Source organism: Cibotium barometz, chromosome 9, assembly GCF_041138505.1.
Source record: "Cibotium barometz isolate CiBa-2024 chromosome 9, ASM4113850v1, whole genome shotgun sequence".
Lineage (NCBI taxonomy): Eukaryota > Viridiplantae > Streptophyta > Polypodiopsida > Cyatheales > Cibotiaceae > Cibotium > Cibotium barometz.
This window is the reverse complement of record NC_141054.1, coordinates 55,807,929-55,810,741: the sequence shown is the minus strand read 5'-3', so window position 1 is coordinate 55,810,741 and position 2,813 is coordinate 55,807,929.

Sequence of the window (2,813 nt, the reverse complement as noted above, 5' to 3'; positions counted from 1 at the left end):
TGGAATCGTCCCCGTTTTCTGGGCATGGGAAATTTTCCCAGTTTTGGATTTCGGAATGACCACCAGCTTAGTCTCGTGCTGCCCAGACATTCGAGGGTGAGGCCCCGAGTGGGAAACCCTCCCCGTTTTTCGGGCATGGGAAATTTTCCCGGTTTCGGATTTCAGAATGACCACCAGCTTAGTCTCGTGCCTAGACATTCGAGGGCAAGGCCCCGAGTGGGAAACCTTGCCCTGCGCCTGAGGGAGCTGCTTCCGCTGTCTGCCAGCTCTACCGGGAATCTAGTGTGCGGAGGGGGCAGTGAGATCTCACAACAAGAACAACTTCCATGCTTGGAGGTTCAGGAGGTTGACAAATTTCCTGATGGGGAAGGGTTACTGGGACTACATAGAAGGTGAGCATGAAGAGGCATCGGAGATATCGGAGATCAATCCGACTGCTGTAGATGTGAAAGAGTTCAAGGATTGTAACCAAGGAGCCAGAAAAGTTATGTATTGGGTCTCTATCAGTATATAGGACACCATGATTGGGCACATACAGGATGCCAAGTCAGAGCTTGGGTAAAGACCAACAGTCTTCACAAAACAAAAACAGTTCAGAGCAACAGGCCTTCTACACAAGTTCAGGAAGAGGACAAGGTAGAGGAGGCCGTGTACCCGGCCAAGGAGGTGGCCGAATAGGTAATCAGAATTATGGCCAGCAGTAGCAATAATAGTCCCAGAATTTATAACAACAACACGTAGGTGGAAGAGGCCCAATTCAGAGACAGGGGGAGTCAAAGAGGTCGTGGAAATTGGCAAAGGCAGTATAATGATACACGTGGATGCTTTTATTGTGGTAATAAGCCTGGACATGTGCAGGCAGATTGTTATAAGAAGCAGGCTGACATGCAAAATGGAAAATTGCAGCAAAACAACTATGCATCCTCGAGCATAAACAATGAGGATAATGAAAGGTTGTTTGTTATGCAGCATGTCGTTAATGCCATGTTTTGAAAATGTTGAAGCAGCACATAAAGATGATGTATGGTACGTTGATTCAGGTGCTTCGAACCACATGACAAGTTATGGGGAGTGGTTCAAGGAGATGAAAAACCTTGAAAGACCAGGTTTTGTGGAAACAGGGGATGACACTGCTCATCCAATTGCCCATGTTGGAGATGTGTCATTGTCTATGCAGGATGGCAAAGTGAAGTACCTTGCAGATGTACTTCATGTTCCGAACATAACAAAGAATCTGGTTTCAGTTGGCCAGATGATTGAGCAGGGTGCAGGTTTGATTTAACCCTGATTGGTTGTTATGTTGAAGACTTTAAAGACAAGTGCAGGTTGGTTGCAAAAGGCAACAGAGTGGGTAGAATGTTTACATTGAATGTAAACATGCCTGAAGTGAGTGCTGCGATGTTTGCAAATTGTTCAGGAATTGTTGCAGACACAGACATTTGGCATAAAAGAATTGGACATGTGAATGTGCAGAGAATGAAGTCTATGAAGACTAAAGGAATTGTGATAAGGCTGCCAAAGTTTAAAGTTGAAGGTATGCAGAAAATATGTGAAGCATGTCAATTTGGAAAGCAAACAAAGCATGTATTTCCACGTGTCAGAAATGTGAGCAGAAATGCACTAGATGTTGTGCATTCAGATGTATGGGGTCCTACGAAGACCATGTCTATGGGAGGCTGCAGGTATTATATGTGACATTTATTGATGACCACAGAAGGAAAGTGTAGGTATACTTCATGAAAGAGAAGAGTGAGGTGTTCACTCATTTTCAGAATTTCAAAGTTATGGTTGAAAAGCAAATAGGGAAACATGTAAAGTGCCTAAGGTCAGATGGAGGGGGAGAGTACTTCTCCAATGAGTTCTCTGAATTTTTGTAGAAGAATGGTATTCAGAGACAGTTTACATGCAGATACACTCCGCAACAAAATGGAGTTGCTGAGCAGAAAAACATGCACATTGCTGAGATTGCGCGAGCATTGATGGGAGAGAAGAATATCCCGCATAGCTATTGGGCTGAGGCTGTTTCTACAGTAGTTTACATCATGAACAGGACTCCAACTACAGCCATACATGATGTAACTCCAGAGGAGAGGTTTACTGTGGCAGAAAACCTGATTTGTCTCATCTGAAAGTCTTTGGATGCATTGCATATGTGCATGTGCCATATGAGCTGAGAACTAAGCTGGATCCAAAAGCTGAAAAATATGTGTTTATTGGGTATTCCCTTGAGCAAAAGGGATACAGGTGTTATAACCCTGCTACACGTGAGTTGAGGGTAAGTAGGGATGTTGTTTTTGATGAGATGAACAGCTGGTATACTGCTGAAAAAGAAGCTGTTGGGGCTGATGTGAGTGGAAATGTGGTTGCACAGAATGCAAGTCAGCAATCACAGTCTTTGAGTGGACCAGGAGAGTCCTCATCTAGTGGTTCAGTTTGATAGACCATGGAGTGGCAGGCTGCGTCATAATACACAGGCTGCATCATAATACCAGTCCTCCAAATGTGATTAGTACGTCACATAAAGGTAAAGAGAAAGTGGTTGAGCCCCTTAGTATGCCCGACATTTCTGCAGGGCATTCTCATGTTGATGGAGAGTCTAGTGGCTCAGAGATGAGCCTTGATGAGGATCTTGGGATACCAACTATGAGAACACCTAGTGTAAAGAAGGCTACGGAAGCCATGAATGCAAAACTGCGAAGATCTGGAAGAGTGAAGAATCCTGTGCAAAGGTTTACCTATGATGGTTTTATGTGACACATCACTATGCATACATGGCAAAAGTTGTGCAGGTTGTAGAGCCCACATGCATTGAT